This window comes from Balaenoptera borealis, assembly GCF_965194805.1.
Source record: "Balaenoptera borealis genome assembly, chromosome: 14".
Classification (NCBI taxonomy): Eukaryota; Metazoa; Chordata; class Mammalia; order Artiodactyla; family Balaenopteridae; genus Balaenoptera; species Balaenoptera borealis.
Window position 1 is genome coordinate 41,113,510 of NC_138875.1, and position 19,660 is coordinate 41,133,169.

The 19,660-nt window shown below is 38.2% G+C and overlaps 1 protein-coding gene across 5 annotated transcripts in view; it reads right to left on the reverse strand.

The window, feature by feature from the left end:
• The window catches only part of GALNT1 (polypeptide N-acetylgalactosaminyltransferase 1), a 127,111-nt gene that overhangs the window by 91,595 nt on the left and 15,856 nt on the right, over positions 1–19,660 (reverse strand). For 2 of the 5 annotated variants that reach the window (XM_082354316.1, XM_082354317.1), the window contains exon 2: positions 7,377–7,527. The exons of the other annotated variants lie outside the window; for them this stretch is intronic. The gene's annotated coding sequence lies outside the window, so the exon portion shown is untranslated. The remainder of the gene's footprint in view (positions 1–7,376; positions 7,528–19,660) is intronic. 5 annotated transcript variants of the gene reach the window in all.

The window sequence follows — 19,660 nt, forward strand, 5'->3', positions numbered from 1 at the left end:
CATCTGGGAAGAGAGAAGGAAGAAAAAATATCAAAGGACGAGAGTACCCTCAAATGAAATTTGGTTGTCTTTCACGATTGCAAACATAAAGGGTCTTCTGAGAACTACTTCACTTAAAACACTGTCTTACGTTACTTGGAGGTTAACTTAAGTGACCTTTTGGGATCGAAAAAGCTTTAAATTTGCTCAACAGACCAAATGAAAACAGAAATTTGGGATGGGGGTAGATATCAGATTTTGGTCCAAGATAATGGTCTGAAATATTTATAGTTACCATTAAAAAAAAAACACAACCCTTTGTTCATGTATTAGCGTGTTACAGAAAGATGGTACTCTAGTCAGTCATGAATTCTACTTCACAGATTTATCACAGGCACCACACACTATGCAACACAGTCTTCATCTTCTTCCCTTAACTCGTCAGCAAGCTGGTACACTGGTTTTGGCTTTTGTGGGGTTTTTTCCTAATTTGGTTACTCTCTAATGCCACTTAACTTCTTTTCTTAGCTTATATTGTTTCTGCATTCTCTCTTGCTGTTTTTACTCAACTTTCTGGCCCCTTGCCTTTTGTTTTTGTGAATAGCTATTCTCTACCTCACTGCCTCAATTTAATTTTCTCCTAGTTTCACATGGCTTCTGATACTAGTTAAGGACTTCTGCACTGACACTAGCTAAGGTCCATGCTAGGAGATAACACCCCAAGTGCCTTTTCTTGGAATTTTTTTCAGCTCTTTGGGAGTAGACATAGGATTTGCTTCCTGCTCTCAGAAACCCTCAAAACCACTGCAATTAGGATTTAATTCACTTAACAATATAATAGAAAGTTAACAGGAAAACTGTTGAAAAAGTCCCTGAAATAATCCTGTTATTTAATTCACATCAATAACTCAAAACATTACTTCTGCACTATTTTTTAAAATTCCACTTAATTCTCAAAATTGCATTCTGCTAAAACCTCTAAACACTTGGGTTATCTTCCCTTATTACACACTGAACAGTTACACATGTTTTTCTTTATTACCGACAAAAATACCATAACTAAAAGATAAATTTTTTGCAGATGACATTTCTCTATTTCAGCTTTAGAGAATGTAAGAATTAAGTTCATCCATGAGCAGATTTTTCCAAATACACATACTATGTTACAGCCTAAATTTAGCTTCCTCCTTATAACCATAAATTCAAGAAAAATAACTCTAAAATATTTAAGATATGTTTAAATGTTATCAAAGAGCATATACATTTTAATGAACATAAAATAATTTTACAGCCTTAATGAAAAGTCCTAACAGTACTGCAGAGAACAGTTAAATTTAACAACCTTCAGTCTCGCATTTTGCTGTGCTGTTAAGTGCAGTACTGCCCTATACACGTTAAAGTGCTTGATTAACAAAAAAGAACAGCAAAGCAGTCTCAAGGGAGATGAAACCTTTACCTAAAATTGCAAAGCCTCTGGTTTTATTATAAAGAACCCTAATCTTGAGGGAGAGTATTTAAAAAAAAAGAAAAAGAAGGGGGGGGGGGAGAAATAATAAAAACTAGGTATTGTTTTATTTCTTCATAAGAAGAGTTTTCTCATGAAAACCAAATGTAATGTGTGGATTTGTTTGACTTTTGAATCAACAAACCAACTCAAACGGACACTATAGGGACCACTGAGAAAATATGACTATGGACTGGGTAGAAGATGATACTAAGGAATTATTGTTAGTTTTATTAGGAATGATAACATCATTATGGCTAGATTTGAAAACGTTCTCACTTTTAAAAGATCCACACTGAAGAATTTTAGAGGTAAAATAGCATGGTGTCTCATACTGCTTTAAGATACTTAGGTTTCTAACATGACAATGTAAATCAACTACACTCCAATAAAAATTAATTAAAAAAAAAAAGATACTTGGGGTTGGCAGGAAGGTGGTGGGAAGGATTGAGAAGTGAAGCACATGTGGCAAATCTTAACCTCTGCTGAATCTGGAAGATGGAAACAGGTTTCAGGGGGTTCATTTTACTATTTCCTCTACTTTTATGTATGTTGGAATTTTTTGAATATAAAGAAATAACTTTTAAGTTTGTTTCAGCTAGCTGAAAGCTAATTTAGGGTTACAAACAGATTTAACATCCTACTTTGGCAGGCCAAATATTGCAAACACTGGTGTTTTATGAACAAAATCAAGGCATGAATACATTCATTCACTTAACTTGAATATAATCAGCACCTATGTACTATATGCCAAGCATGTTGCCAGACCCTAGGAGAACAAAGATGAGTTAGACAATGTCACTATCCTTAGGGAAGAGACAGTCGGTATGAACATCTGTGATCAGGGTGGTATGACAGATAGTTATAGAGAACAGAAGCCACACACATAAGATTGAGGGGAAAATTGTCTGAATGGGTTTTATCTTCATTTTTCAGATGAAAAAGCTGGTAAGTCATGATTTTAGGGGTGGGCAGCATTTAGAGAACTGAAAGGTCTAAGAGGTCAGAGAAGAATCTGGAGCGTGGCACATTAAACGAAAAAAGGACAGAGTTCTGAGAAAGGAGTTTTCCACAATGCTAAATGCTACAGAGGAAGGTTAAGTGACACTGGAAACTGTTTTTGTCAGGTATTTAGCAAGCTACATGGAGCTTGGTGATCTAAACATGACACTAAAACATCAGAGGGTCTCAAGAACTGTGCTAATTAAAAGAAATTAAACCTTATTCAAGACTTCAGGGTGAGGATATTTCAAGCCTTACTATCAGTCACGTTAACTACATGCAGTGCAAGGCTGGATAAAAAATACCTAGAGTTCCCAAAGCAAGAAAGGTTCTTTTAATAGGAATGTAAATTTTTAAAGGAGAATAAAGGCATAGCAACAATTACTGAACTTTTAACTTTGTGCTAAGCACTTTTAGGGGCACTATGTAACATAATCTTCCCAACAAGCCAATGAGCTAGGTACTATTATGCCTATGCCCATCATCTTACAGATAAGAAAACGGATACTTTAAAACGTTAGGTAATTTGGCCAACATCGATTTTGAGTTCTGGCCTTGACAAAGTCTGTCAAGTTCCAGTAACCACGGTAAAACCCATAAATCTGTATTCTTTATAGTCTACCTTTGGAATGTACATTCATGGAATCATACTATAATGTATTTTTTGCTACCTTTGTAGTCCAGTTTGTAAGATTTGTCCATGTTTATGTATTAATAATTCATTATCTTTGGTGCCACAGAGCAGGGGTCAGCAAACCACTATTTTTATAAATAAAATTTTATGGCAACACAGCCACACCCATTCTATTTGTTTATGTATGGTTTATGGCTACTTTTGCTCTACAGTAGCAAAGCTGAGTAATTACAACAGAGACTGTACAGCCTGCAAAGCCTAAAACAGAAGGTTTGCTGACCCTGGCCACAGAGCATTACAGGAGTATGCTGGGTATTATTCAGCTTTTATAATTTTGTCAATGTAGTTTTAATTTGCATTTCCCTGTTGACAAATATTTAGTGGCTATTCATCTTTTTTCTATGAAAAGCTTTTCCTCTCTATTGCCCGTTTATCTTTTCACATTGACATGCGTATGTGCATGGACATATACACATATATGTGTATATATTACTGTGATTTAAAAAATCTTTGTCAGCTGTATGTGTTAGAAATATCTTCTATTTGAGTACCTGTGACTTGTCTTTACACGCTCTTTCTGTTTTAAACAAGAAACAAAAGATCTCAGTTTTAATATATGCAAATTTATTGACCTTTTCCTTCAACAGCTGTGCTTTTGGCAACTAGTTAAGAAAGCCTGAAATCATAAAATACCCTCTAATATCTTATTCTGAAGGCTTAAATTTTGCCTTTCACAAATTTTTAATCCATCTGGAATTTTTTTTTTTTTAATATGGTGTGAGGTAAGAAACCATCCTCTCCCCTGCCTTCTAACAATAAATCCCAAGACCGTTTACAGAGGATTCCATCTCCTTATTTGATCTGTAACACTAGCTCTGTCATATATCAGATTTCCATGTATGCAGAGTTCTGTTTTGTTTTTTTGCCTCAATTTTTTTTACAGTATCTTATTTGTGTATCCTTCCCCTAATACTACACTAACTCAATTATTAAAGCTTTTACATTAAGTCTTAAAATCTGTTAGGACAAGCACTCTTCAGAAATATCTTGGCTATTCTTAGACATTTCCTTTCCAAAATAAATTTTTAAATTAACTTGTCAAGTTTCACAAAAACAAACAAAACCATACCCTACAGGGTTTTTATGGAAATAACAATGAATTTATATATCAATGACAGGTTAATTGATATATTTACAAGAAACAGTCTTTCTCCCTATGAACACAGTGTGTCCCCACATTTATTTAGGTCTTCTTTAACGTCTTTCAACACATTTTTTAAACTTTCTATATATAAAGATCTTGTTACCTCTTTTTATATTTATTCCTATGGAGCTTTTTTTTTCACTATTGTGAAATTTTTTAAAATTTTTATTGGAGTATAGTTGATGTGAAAAATTTTAATCACATTTTTATTGTGAGCTGCTAGTTTAGAGTAACAGAACTGATTTTACTACATCGATCTTATATTCAGCGACTTGCTAACTATTATAAATCCTAAAAATGTATCTGTGGACTGGTGAATTTTCTATGAGAATATTCATACTGACTCTAAGGATGACCACTCTGTTCATCCCTTAAAACCGGTAACGTTCTTGCCTTACTGACTAGCAGCTCCAGTGCAATGCTGCAGAAGTGAGGTAACAAAGGACATCCTTACATTGTTGCTGATTTTTAAAGGAATACTTCTAATGTTTCTCTATCAAGTATGATGTCAGCTGTAGGTTTTTTGTAGATGCCCTTTGTCAGGTTATGGAATTTCTCTCCTATCCTTATTTTGGAATGAGTTTGTATCCTAAAAGAATGTTGAATATTATTAAATGCTTTTTCTGTATCTTTTAGAATATGTTTTTGTTTTTTTAAAGCTTTACACTGTTCATGTGGATAATTACATTAACAGATTTTCTAACACAGAACCGAGCTTGTCTTCCTGGAATAAACTCTTTGCTCAATATGTAGTATTTCCTTTATGCACTGCTGAATTCAGCCTAATTATTTTTGATAGCCTCTTGCTCCTTAGCTATATTTTTATACTCTCTGAACACAGTAAACATTTATTTTATATTCTGTATCTAACAACTAGAATATCTGCAGTTTCTGGTGCCTGACTATATGGTTTCCTAGTTCCACTGATTAACTCATTGTGGCTTATTTGAAAAGCTTTTGATTTTTTTTTTTTTCAACTGTGAGCTCATGTTCGTAGAAACTTACTGTATCAATTCTCTGAAGTATGTGTTCCTATATTCCTCCAGAGAGGATCTGCTTTGCTTCTCAGCTCTAACAACCTGAGATCACCTTTCACTAATTTCTTGGCTTGTTTTTTTGTTTGTTTGTTTGCTTTGTGCCATTCAGGTAGCATAAGCTCCAATCCCAAACCCAGTGAAGAGTGGACTTGTAGTTATCATTTCTCAGGGAAGACGGATCACCTTTCCAATGAAAGACAAGCTGAGACAGGCAATCCTCCTTACCGCACTCCTATTGTTCCCCACCCCTGCACTGTGGGACAAGTTTTTAAATTTTTTCCCAGTTTATTTACCAACACCTTTCAGGGAGTTTCAGCTTTCTACCAGAGTCTCTGAACCTTTCACTTTGCTTGATCCCAAGACTCTGCCTAGCACCCCATGGTCACCCTGCAAAATCCTCTAGGCCTCGAGGGATCTACAGATACCAGCACCCCCAGCATAGCAGCCGTATCACCATTAGCTTACCTCCCTGGATTCAAGAGTTCTTGCTTTTGACCCCCGAGGCGTTTCCTTACTTGCTTGTCAGCTCAACTATGGGTTTAAAAGGCATGAATATCTGGCCCAGTATTTGTGATGTTTAATAAGTGGGGACGTTTTGTTTTTTTTTCCACTCTATAATTTGCCACACTGCCAGAAACTGAAGCCTCTAAACGCTTTGAATAGTTTGCTAGCTGAGTATTTTTCCCCAGAAGAAATGTACCTCTACTTCTAAAAGCCAAAGAAAAAAATGATTCATTTGATTAACAAATATGTACCAAACACTGTTCTATGCACTTGGCATGTATCACTAAACTACACAAAGATTAACACATTCAAAAACCCTATGTGGTACAGATGGCCAACAAACACATAAAAGGATGCTCACCATCACTAATCATTAGAGAAATGCAAATCAGAACTACAGTGAGGTATCACCTCACACCAGTCAGAATGGCCATCATGAAAAAATCTACAAACAACAAATGCTGGAGAGGGTGTGGAGAAAAGGGAACCCTCTTGCACTGTTGGTGGCAATGTAAATTGATACAGCCACTATGGAGAACAGTATGGAGGTTCCTTAAAAAACTAAAAATAGAACTACCATACAACCCAGCAATCCCACTACTGGGCATATACCCTGAGAAAACCATAATTCAAAGAGTCATGTACCACAGTGTTCACTGCAGCTCTATTTACAATAGCTACGGCATGGAAGCAACCTAAGTGTCCACTGACAAATGAATGGATAAAGAAGATGTGACACATATACACAACGGAATATTACTCAGCCATAAAAAGAAACGAAATTGAGTTATTTGTAGAGAGGTGGATGGACCTAGAGTCTGTCATACAGAGTGAAGTCAAAAAGACAAATACAAATACCGTATGCTAACACATATATATGGAATCTAAAAAATAAAAAAGTGGTTCTGAAGAACCTAGGGGCAGGACAGGAATAAAGACACAGAGGTAGAGAATGGACTTGAGGACACGGGGAGGGGGCAGGGTAAGCTGGGATGAAGTGAGAGAGTGGCATGGACATACATACACTACCAAATGTAAAACAGATAGTCAGTGGGAAGCAGCTGCATAGCACAGGGAGATCAGCTCGGTGCTTTGTGACCACCTAGAGGGGTGGGGTAGGGAGGATAGGAGGGAGATGCAAGAGGGAGGAGATATGGGGATATATGTATATGTATAGCTGATACACTTTGTTATAAAGCAGAAACTAACACACCATTGTAAAGCAAGTATACTCCAATAAAGATGTTAAAAAAAAATAAAAATATTATGAGAAATTATAACCAAAAAAAAAAAAAAAAAACCCTACGTGGGAAGAGAGGTACAGACAGCAAACAATAAACTAAGTAAAGTGAATTGTATCACAGAAGGTAGTAAGAGCAATGGAAAGAAGAAATAGGGATCCTTTAAGTAGAAGGATCAAGAGTGAGGTGAAGGGGCTGGGATCTTAAACAAGGTAGCTATTACTAAACATTATTCCCCCACATACCACCAATTAATTTTTATTAGACGTACAATTATAAGAAATTATGAGTATTTTCCTCTTCTCTTGATGTGAAGGAGGATGATGAGCAGCCTATAATGACTCCATCCACTTCAAAGAAACACAGGCGCACTTTAACATTAATAACTGGAGATGCTGCTCAAAATGCTGTTATGATGCTACCTATTCAAAAAATTAAAATAAATGAAATTTTAAAATAAACTTATGATACGATCAAAATAGAGACTTGAATATTTACTGAGAGAATGGTTAAATGAGAATCATCCTTCATATTTCTAAAGATAATTAGGAATTTATTGATATCACTATTAGGCAGTTCTTTTGAATGTTAAACCTAATTTAGAAGGTAATTTGCCCAATTATATCTCATTCTATCTTTTATGGAGATGTGCCCTATTTATAACTCTTTAAAGCAGATTTTTCTCTTTTCATAAGAAGAATCATGTATGAAGTTGAGTTAGTAATTAAATCACACCTTAAAACATTTAACTCCAAAACCAAGACTGTACTTTTCAGTCCTGTAATTATTTTCATCGCTTTTCTCGGTATCCCTCAATTTTCCCTTCCACCTCTTAAAAGGTAGAAAATAAAGCTAGAGTTTGTATTCTATATAAACATTGTGTTATGATTATACACAACGGATGATCTCTCTCTCTTTTTAATGATACAGGTAATGATGACGGTAATGGATTAATGTTCCAACATGGTCATTTTACTTTGTCTATCGGATAAAACTCCCAAAGAATAGAACCTACAAAATGTAGAGACAGGATTTACTTGCAAAACCAGAAGCTTTACAGGAAACTTGTGATCCTTTTTCAAGATAAAAAAAAAACATCAGAAACAGTTCCACGTAGTAACAAAATAGGCCAACTTGAGGATGTTTCCTGAGGCAAATAACTGCATTTTAAACACAGCAACATACTGAAGCCGGCCAGCGGTGATGCTGCTTACGGCACTGTGCAGGCACCAGTCTGACTCTGGCCAGCTGCCACTCCCCTCCACTCTCCTCCACTCCCCTCCGCTCCCCTCCGCTCCCCTCCGCTCCCCTCCGCTCCCCTCCACTCTCCTCCACTCCCCTCCACTCTCCTCCACTCCCCTCCACTCTCCCGACCACGAGAATCCCTCCTGTATCTGGCAAGCAGAATTAGACCACTTTTACCTCTTCACTTCTGTCTGATTACGTATTAGGCCTTGACTGAATTTTATTTTACATACTCTCAGATGTGTAAAGAAAGCAACTTGTTTTTTAAAACCTGAGTTAGGTAATGTTTACTGACATAAATATTTCTATAAGGTTCTTGCAAATTTCAGTAAAATTTCTTAAACAAAATTGGAAAAGTAAACCTCAGAAACAAAATAAGGTTTCTGATTGCAATTAATTTTTTTTTTTAATGAAAGCAAACCAATGATCGTGTATTTACGGGAAAATGGCCTTTATAAGATACTAGTTCATGCTAAAATATAGTAAGCTATGATATATTAAAAGCCATTAAATAAAATACGTACTGAAATTTAACTATGGTACTGAGTGGTAAACAGCTCACCTGCCTCACTCTCTCACACAATGTTCCCACCCCGGAGGTGCCAATTTAGCAACTTAGCCAAGGAATGAGAAAGAAAGGGAATTCAGGGCTCCTGGGACCTAACGCCCAACACAGATGCACTTTAACCCAAACAGCTCTATCTTTAGCTATACACTGGAGCTTGGTAGAAGATATTATTTGAGAACATACTCTTGCTAGTAAAAAGTCAGAAAACCATCCACCTACAGCAGCGGATCTTCAAATGGTAGCCTGGGGACCACATCTGGGGGTCCTCAAGATCCTTTCAAGGAGCCTGCAAGGTCAAAACTAATCGTATACTAATATCAAGTCATTATTTGTCTTTTTACTCTCATTCCATCATGAGTATACAGCTGAGTTCCAGAGGCTACATGACATATGATATCATAAAAGACTGAATACAAAAGAAGATTTGGGAATCCAGCTATGAGACGCTAGACAATGAGATCTGCACAAATATAAAACACTGCCACACTCCTCACTAATGTTTTGCTTTGGAAAGCAGTTATTTTTTAAAATATATTTATATCAACATGTAATGGATTTATTATTATTTTAAATGAATTAGTGTCTAAAATGTCTAGGTTTTTATCTTTAATATAATAAACATTAACAGACATAACCCACAAAACAAAAAATCTTTGAGGTCTTCAATAATTTTTTGGTATAAAGTGGTCTAGAGAAGAATAATATTGAGAGCCACTGGTCTATAGAATAAAATCCAAAATTCATAGTAAAACATTCCATGCTTACATTGATTCCATAAACATTTATCAAATGCCAGCTTTATGCTGGGTTCTAGGTGCTAGGGATACAGCAGTAAACAGGACAGACCGGGTTCCTGCTCTCATGGAACTGTAGCCAAGCGTTGGGACACAGACAATAAACAAAAATAAACAAAAAGTGTCAGCTAGTAAGGAGCGCTCTGTAAATAAATAAAAAGGACAGGTGCTGTGTTAGCAAGGGCCTGGGCAGTTCCTCTCTGCCAGGTGATCAGGAAAGGCTTTTCTGAGGCAGTGTTGCTGAGGAGACGGGAAGCCACAGAAGAGCCCGTGGAAGAGCGTCCCCGACAGAGCCCTGGGGACAATGCCCAGCATAAGCCGGCCACACGCCCGCTTCCACTCCACACCTCCTTCAGGGCCCTGCCCTGCCAACCACGCCCAGGCTCCAGTGTGCCGTGCAGTCTCTGGCTTCACGTCTCCACATGTGTTGACTCCTCTGTCTGAAATGGCCTCTGCTTGTCCATCTGCCAGATTCATATAACACTCAGCCCAAAGTTCCGTGAAGGCAAAGGTTTCGTATTCCCAGGACCCAGGGCTGTGCCTGCTGACGTGTTGCTGGGATTCAAGGAACCGCTCCTGGCCTCCTCAGACCTCTCCCTCCACACACCTCTACTGACGTCATCACGCAGGTGTATTTTTGTATGCCAAGTCCACCCATTTGGCTGTGGGTCCTGGAAGGCATTTTTGAATTCACAGTGCTGAGCAGTGTCTGATTCATAGCAGAGGTGCTTAATAACTATGAGACAAATGACTAAATCACTGAATCGACTTTTATTCTAACTATAACTATTTTTATGTCTTACCTTTAACTATAGCAGGAATTATATCTTATCTTTCTATCACCCACTGAGTCGAACACTGGGCCTTATACATCACACACACTCCATAAATGTTCATCAGATTACTGAATTTCATCTGTAAAGCATGTTATAAACCTCAGAGCCATTTTGTAAACGGCAATGCTCTCAAACAGGCATATCCCCTATTCTGTTTCTCCCCTAATGGTGCAAGAGGTGGCTGGTATCCACATCACAGGTCTCAGCTCCTGGGTCAGCATTTAAGAGAAGCAAAAGCTCCTTGTTAGACACCAGACTGTAGTAAAAGTCAGCCAAACACTGAAAGTTAAGTAAAGTGGATTCAGCATTGTAGCTGGCAACTGCACACAGCAATCAAAACAGTAAAACATGACCCCAAATTATTCAATGTAGAAGGGTGTTAGTTCTTATTGTTTCTGATCAACTGAGTTGATTTCTGTTATGGGAGCTGAGAGGCAGCTCTACGACATGGCAGCTGTTTGCATTACAAACTCCCTTAACTCCATGATGTCCTAATTTCCCTGTGCCATGAGCAGTTGGTTTGTTCATAAATTTTTTTAACAGTTCTCTTCCGTTGGCTATCCAATGTATTCTACCATGCTAGAAGAGCAGGTCTAATTCACATTATACTGTCTGTGAGTTTTATTAAAACACCATATAGGACTTCCCTGGTGGCACAGTGGTTAAGAATCTGCCTGCCAATGCAGGGGACACAGGTTCAATCCCTGGTCTGAGAAAACCCCACACGCTGCGGAGCAACTAAGCCCGTGTGCCACAACTACTGAGCCTGCGCTCTAGAGCCCGCGAGCCACAATTACTGAGCCTGCACACCACAACTACTGAAGCCCATGCACCTAGAGCCCTTACTCCACAACAAGAGAAGCCACCACAATGAGAAGCCTGCGCACCGCAATGAAGAATAGCCCCCGCTCACCGCAACTAGAGAAAGTCACACGGCAACGAAGACCCAACGCAGCTAAAAATAAATAAATAAATGATTTTTAAAAAAAAAAAAACACCATATAAAATTGGGTAAGCTAATGAAACAAGGTACAAAAATGCCCCCCAAAGTAGCTATCAGAAGATCAACATTTAAGTTTTAAAGTGATGTGACCATGAATCATGCTCAAGGAGCTAGCTGCTTCCATTTATTTCTAACAGCAGTCATAATTAACGTGATTCTGCAAAAACAAAACAAAAACTATTTGATTACTAGTTAATAAAAGTAATTTAATTAAAAAAAACTATAGTGACAGCGGTGTATACAGCAGACTTTCAATAACAAACACATGCTACTTAGTCTTCCATGTGTCCTTCAGCAATAGAATATCCACCACACTTACACAGGCACCGTTCTCAGTTGTAAGGGCTCATTATCTACATTGTAGATTGTAAATGCCTTCTGCTTCTCTTCAGTCCCCTTCCTGTGGGTACCTTCAAGGCTCATTAGAACTCTCAGAGCATTTACAGGAGAATAAAGAAATCTAAATCTAAGCTAATAAAATTTGCAGCAGGACAGAAACTATGACAAAGATCTTAAAAAAGAAAAAAGAAACCCTGTTGGATGGAGAATTGGGAAACAATTTAGGATAAAATTCTGTGGGATTATTTATTTCAACTACCCATGCCATTATTTTTATGACCACTGGGAATACCTGATGGAAGTTTTAAATTACACTGACTAGATATGCCTACAGAAACCTTCAAAAGCACCATTTTTAAAGGTTGTGGTTTTGGTCTTGCTATACAGTAATAATTTATCAGCATCTAGTTGCATATAAATGCTACACATCCTCATCTATTAAAGAAGGGGCCTACACTAAATGCAGGCTAAGATTTCCTGGTAGGGCAGGCTTCACGCGCCTGTGACCTATGCAGTCAGTCACACAGGGCCCCACGCTTAGAAGGGCTCCACATTTTGGTTTACTGCTCTGCTCTCACGGTCTTGAAATTCTTAATGGTTTTTAATAAGGGCCCCACATTTTCATTTTGCACTGGACTCACTCACATTATATAGCTGGCCTATTCCTTGAAATTGTAACACTCTATGATTCCACGGAAGGACACATCCATGGTTCCAGACACAATGCAGATTAAAAACAAAAAAAAACAACTGAAGCTACCTATGTTCCATAAGTTTCAGTATAATGACTTTCAGAACAATTTTCTACCTCTATCAAAAAGAATCAAATGTACACTGAAGATCATTCAAACGCTAGGGATTCATTTCACTTTTATATATAAAAAATATTTAGTATTATTTGAGATGTCATTATTACAACGTATGCTTCAAAAAGAGAATCTAAAGGGATTAATACTAAGCAAAGAGCAAGCAGCTGATTATAATCAATATAAAAAAATGAATTCACTTTGTCTCAGCCACTGCTCTCTCCCAAATGCTTCTGACCATATCTGTCTTTCCCACATTCCCTATTAAAAAATAATTCTCTTTCAGGAAAAAATTTTTAACAGTCCCAGTAGTACCTATGATGGTAAGAATTAAAACAAAATTTAGAGTTATAATTAATCCAAATAAACTATGATGCATAGCAGTGCTTTCAACTCATAAACTTAACACAAAATCTAACAGAGCAAACAGAGAAGAGTTCAATGGTAGCAACGGGCTCTAGGTAAGATCATCAAAGAGAAGACACCATTTCAGAGGAGAGGTCTGAAAAACAGCTATTTCTACATCCCAGGAGATAGGTCGCAGGAGCAATGCTGTATTAATCTCATGTTATCTCCTATATTCTGATAAGCTGACAGCGATTTAACTGATCTAAATTTTTTTGTATAAAAATTCCATTTCAACCTAAGATTACTATGTATTCCCTAAAGCACCACTAATGCCAATCAACGATCAGCTTTCTATAGACAGATGCAGACAAAAAGTAAATGGGGATAAGATTTAAAGCAAAACAAAAACACCACTGGTAAGTCAGTCAACAAAGACTGTCATGTAAAATATGTCCAAAAGAAATATTAGTTTTGATAAAACTAGGTAACTGGATTTCTGGATAAATGGGGTGTGTGGTGAGAAGAATGTTACATGACATAAAGCACTGTACATGCAGTTATACGCGTATTATATGCTGTGTACATATATTGCTCTTTCCTGTGGTAGATTCAAGGATTTGCCGTTAGAAAGCTTTTACTCTGTCCACGGATAGGAAGGAACTGGAAGTTCTTATAGGAAAGAGTATCTGAATTTGGACTGACAGAGCCCCTACCATGGCTAGTGCTCAGTTAGGGCCAGGGTGTGGGCCTTCATTTCCTGCGTCTTGAAGAAAGAAAGAGGGGGAAGATGCAGCCAGCACGCTTCTTTGCCATCCTAGCGGGTATGCTTTGTATCTTCCACGAGGATCTCCATTACTGCATTTATCACACAACAGCGCGGCTCTTTACTCACACCTCTCTCTCTGCCAAACTGTGAACTCCTTGAGGGCAGAGACCTCATATTAGTTCATTTCTGTGTTTTCTCAATACCCAGGACGGTACTTGAAGTGCACAACGGACACTAATAAAAGAACATTATAGTAAATGAACAAACGAATCTTTGTTTAGTTTGGCCGAAACGATTAGTGGAGTACGTACAAACAGGCATGAAATGAAAGAAGGACATTCTGAGAGGTGACTTAGATGCCTTTCATACCAAGACACAGAGACAGCCTCAAGCAACTGAGTTTACTTTCAAGATACACAAAGCAGATTGTGAGGTGTCCACTGTTCGTGCCCTCTTCTGCAGTTACAGAACCCCCAATTTTTGCAAGGCACATGGACAGCTAGTAAAAGGATGTATTTCCCAGTCTCCCCGGCAGTGAAGATCTAATTGATATGAGAGAAGTCTTGTGTACAACTTCTAGAGGTCTCCACAAAGACCGGACGGAGCATGCCTTCTCTTCTACTCTTCCTCCATCCTGCTGCACGGAACGTGAATGTGACGGCTCAGGCCACGAGGAGGAAGACTAGACCCTGGGATGGCGGAGGAGAGAGCTGGAGCCACCAAGATCCAGGAGAACCATGGAGCTGCCACACCAGCCATGAGCTGTCTATGCTCTGACTTGGACACGAAAGAGAAGTAGCTCTTCTTGCCTCAGCTACCTTTCTTCTGGGTCTCTGGAACAAGTACTCCCAACTAATCCTATCCTACAGAACATGCAAGGAACCCAGGAATCCCAAGCCAAGCTGGGCAGAAGTGACCACAGGGCTGGGGCTCACACAGGGAAGCAGAAATGCAAAGGCCCCCAGCAGCCAGAACTGATCATGGCTTTTCTACTCTCTCATGGCTTCCTAACAGGCTCAGGAGTCTCAGTCTCAGTCTTGGAAGTTAAATTCTCTACACGAGAAAGGAGCTAGCTGGCCTCACTTATCTTTTCAAGCCAGGTCTTATCACAGTAGCTGCTACTGGCCTGGCTGCCTTGCCTTGGTCTGGTGCACGTTTCTGAGGGCTATAAAATTATGACCAACCAAGAGCACCTTTGAGCAGAGACTGGGGGGGTTACACAGTTTCCTGCAGAAGGTCATATAAATATGGCCAGTGCTATGACTGACATAACTCACACAGGATAGTCAAAATCTGTTGTTTAAATCCCAGCCTCCAAAAGCAAAAGATATAAACAGAGATCTGATATCGAATCCTGAACCCCACTTGAAACATTCCAGGGGTCTGACCCAGGATTTTACCCATGTCAGAATGCAAATCCAAAATGCTACTTTTTAAAAGATGCAGGGCAAAGATGGGAAAGGTCTTCCTCTAATGGAAAGTGAAGCAGCTCCAATTATCCTGCCCCTTCCCTGGTCTACTGCATCACCTGAGAGAAGTGAAAAGTCTGTATCTTCCAGAAAAAGTCAGGGATCCAATCTCGAAACTGGTATTCCTCTCTTGAGGACTTTTTCTAAATAACTGGTCTGAAAGTGGCTTTTAAATAAACAAGAGCTAAGAAAACAATGAGGCTAATTTTAATACCATGACCTATACTATACTTGTTCCATGAGGGTAAACAAGATTTGAAGCCTTGGCTGTTACATATAAAGTTGAAAGGCAGAAGAGATTTTATATTTGTCATGATACTGTGATAATCATTAATGCTGTCCACCAAATATTTCTGGTTCTCCTGGCAGGCACATGGTAGATTTGCGATTTTCCATCCCCTTAAAATATGGGTTAGGCATATGACTTGCTTTGGCCCCTGATATGTGAACAAAAATGACACTAAGAAGCTTTAAGAAACAGTGCACAATTTGCCCTGCTCTCTTTCCCTCTGTGCCAGTGCTGGCAACATTTAAGACGGTAACTGCTCCCTCAGCTTGGGTCCCAGAGGGGCATGAGGCAGAGCACAGTCCCCAGCCAACCAGTATATAAGCCACTGAGATTTGGGGGTTGCATGCTAGTACAGCATAACTCATCCTACCGTGACGTGTACAAATATAAATGCCTAAATATTCATAATTGTTTGAGCACAATCGCTAATATAAAGACTTGTTTTCACAGTGTTGTAACTGCTTTTGATGCTAAAAAAAAAAAACAGTACTAAATAAACATACGCAGACAACTGAAACCTTAAAGCAAGGGAGACCTAAGTTAGCTCCAAAGTTCACCAGGGAAAAAAGTCTCTGCTAGAAGAGCCAACTATATAAGCACTTAAAAGCTACTGGTTTTAAGACTGTCAAAATGTTGATAATTCCTGAGGTAAGAAGATGAATATATGGGGATTCATTACACTATTCTACTTCCATACACATTTGAAAATTTCCACAGTAAAGAGAGAGAATATGAACAATCTGAAGAATCTTAAAGAAACCAAAAAAAATTTTTTTTAAATAAATAAATAAATAAGCTACTGGTGGTTTTAAGTCCTCGGGGGCGGTGGGGGGGGGTAGTTTTTAAAACACTGTTAAAAACTTTACTACTGCTACTCACATACAAGCTGTAGAAAGAGACTGCCTTGGGGCTACTAAATTATAATAAAAATCTGAGATGGCTCACTGTTTTTCAAAAACAAAAATCTCCTAATTCCTGATTAAGTTTAACTAGATATTTGTCATGGGTTCCAAAATAGAGGATATTTGAGATGAAAAGTACATTACAGGTTATTCAGGGCAACCTTCTTGTTATTGCTAATAGGGAAATTTAGGTCTGTGACATAGGTTCTTAATGGCAAAGTAGAAACTATAACCCAGGTCCTCTGAGTCTAATTCATGCAGTTTCTACCTTGCCAGGTTAGGGGACCAGACTATTTAACAGTATCTTGATGATTTTACTTTGAACATCCAGCAGAAAGAATCTCGTTATCTCTTTCCAGTGCAATTCTGCATTATGACATCTGCTGAGATGCCGTTAACTGTAAGTGAACAGAAATCACACCTCAAACTGCTTAAACGTAAGGAAATTTACTGGCTCACATAACTGTTAGTCCAGGGGTAGGGTGGAATTCAGAGTTGTCAGCCTAGCAACTCTCGCTCCATCCCTCTGCAATACTTTCCGCCACCTTCTGGAGCTGGTTTCCTCCTTGAGTTTAACAAGATTGCTGCAGCAGCTTGGAGCCTCACAGTCAAATCTGACAAAGTCTACACAAAGAGAGCGGCCACTTCCCCATGCCTTGGACAAGGAAAAAAGTCTTTCCCAGAAGCTTCAGCAGATTTTCCTCAGCCTAAAATTGTGACATGCCTATTTCTGAATCAATCCCTAGCAAGGGGGATGGGACTACCATGATTGCCTTAGATTACTCAGGGCCACCACTGATGGCCACACAGTGGGAAGAAGAGAAGCCATGACTGGGAGAGAACTGCACATCAATACAAGGATAGTCAGTGATTCCTAATCTACAGCCAAGAAGCCTCGGGAAGTTGAAGAACTGCCTCACTACCTTTCTGAATAAATTATATCATTTGTGTGTGTGTGAGAAAGAGATACATGGTACTACCATTTAAAAATATGCACATACATTAAAATTAATAAAATTCAATTTTATTTAAAAGCATTAACTAATTCATGATAAGTTTTTAAACAGCATAGAGGCAATGCAGCACACACTACCTAGGTTTGCACCTGGCTCTCACACCTATTATCAGGTAAGTTCACACAAGTGGTTACCCACATTAAAAGATTATTGTGATGATTAAATAAGCAGCATGTAAAGGGCTGATATCAGACACAGTATAAATTGTATTGAGCAAAGCACTCAATAAGTTCTAGCTATTGTCTTATACAAGTAAGCTACTACAGTGTGAAGAATTATGAAAAAATTTTTAATTGAGGTAACATCGGTTTGTAACATTATATAAGTTTCATGTGTACAACATTATATTTCTACTTCTATGTACCCTACAGGGTGCTCACCACCAAAAATTTAGTTTCCATCTGTCGTCATACAGTTGATCCCCTTTATCCATTTCACCCTCCCCCCACCTCTTCCCCTCTGGTAACCACTACTCTGTTCTCCACATATATGTGTTTTGTCTAGTTTGTTCATTTATTTTGGTTTTCTGTTTTTTATAGATTCCACATATGAGTGAAATCATGTGGTACTTAGTCTTCCTCTGACTTATTTCACTTAGCGTAATACCCTCAAGGTCCATCTATGTTATTGCAAATAGCAAGATTTCATCTTCTTTATGACTTAGTAGTATTCCATTGTATATGTATTCAATATACCACATCTTTATCCACTCATCTGTTGATGGGCACTTAAGTTGTTTTCATATCTTGGCTATTGTAAATAATGCTGCAATGAACATAGGGGTGCATATATCTTTTCAAATTAGTGTTTTTTATTCTTGGATAAACACCCAGAAGTGGGATAGTGGATCATATGGTAGTTCTATTCTTAACTTTTTGAGGAATCCCCATACTGGATCCATAGTGTCTGCACCAATTTACATTCTTACCAACAGTGTAGGAGGGTTCCCTTTAAGAATCATGAAAATCTTTGATATTGAAAAGGAGACATTTCTTTTCAGCTGCCTAGCATCCATCCTAATTTCCTTTTGGAGAATCGCCTCTCCCTGCCTTGTGTAATCTTGCAGAGACTGTATAACCATATGTCTACTCAGGTTCACTGCTGCAATCTATACAAAAATATAAAGGGGGAGACTTTCCCTGTCTGTCTCTGGTGGAAACCCTTTTTCCCTAGTTCAGCACACTCCAGCATATAAAAGGTTCATGTTCATAATGAAACTCTATTATACCTCAATAATATGTAAGGGCAGAGATTATTCAGAGGTGAGAGAACAGTATAAGTTATCCAGCTGGCTTGGTTCAGGTTTAAAGTCCTCAACAATTTTTTCCTGGAATTCTATTTTTACTATCCTAGTCTACATCACTAGATCCCTGTCTACTTTTATTTGTCTTATTTCCACCTTCCCGCCCAATCTGAATCTAGCTACTGTTTTTAGTTCCCATTTTGAGTCTGGAGAAAAGTTTTTCCATTTCAGGGCTCAGATAAACCCGTGCTAAGTGACTTCGTGCTTCTTTCTGCTCTGACATAATCTATCCTAACTTCTATATCTAACACCCAGTGTCCTAAGTTCTCTCCCAAAGCTCTCCTGTTTTCCCTGGTCTCCACAGCACCCTCTCTCTCCAAAATATATATTCCCTACCTTCTTCCATTTCTCAAAATGTACTCCAAATTTAACTTTTTAAAAATGCCTACTGGAAAATCGCATCTAACTGGTGGTTTCTTTCCCCTCTAGCCTAGTTATTATATCTCTTCATAATATTCTAATTTACAAAAAAAAAAAAAAAAATTAAGGCAACTCTCATCTGGCCCAGAAATATCTATGACTTCCATTTGCAAATTAAAAAAAAATACTGGGGTGGAAGAATTACTTTTCACTGTATAACTTTTGGTACTGTCAGGATATTTTACCATGTAAATGTTAACTTCTATTTTTAAAAAATTCCCATTACTTAATAATGCAAAAAAATGACCTTAGTCTCCTTACTCTCCCAGTAGTATTTTTATGCAGAAACATGTGGACATGACATGGAGAGAAGAAAGCATCCCTAAATTCATCATCATTTTTGTTTAGTTTTGTTTGGAAGGTGGCAAGTAAACAGGCAGCAGCTTGCTGCCATAGGCTTACAGTCTGGTTACCAAACAAGCCAATGGTCTTCCACTGCTGAAAGTTTAAG